Source organism: Sus scrofa, chromosome 7 (assembly GCF_000003025.6).
Source record: "Sus scrofa isolate TJ Tabasco breed Duroc chromosome 7, Sscrofa11.1, whole genome shotgun sequence".
Classification (NCBI taxonomy): Eukaryota; Metazoa; Chordata; class Mammalia; order Artiodactyla; family Suidae; genus Sus; species Sus scrofa.
Window position 1 is genome coordinate 58,577,895 of NC_010449.5, and position 216 is coordinate 58,578,110.

Here is a 216-nt window from a genome sequence, read left to right on the forward strand (position 1 = left end):
CGCTCTCGCGAGATTCTCGTGCTTCCTCTAGGGCTGCTTCCCCTGTTCTCGCGAGAAAGGAGGCTTGGCTGCCCCTGCACCTCCCAGGAGCTGTCCGAGGCACTAAGTTCCTGGACAGGGCTGGATCAGGTGTTCGGCAGGCACAAAGGGGAAAAGAACAAGGCGAGGACGTCAAGGAAGAGACCCAGAAGTGGAAGTCTGGTACCAACAACCAGA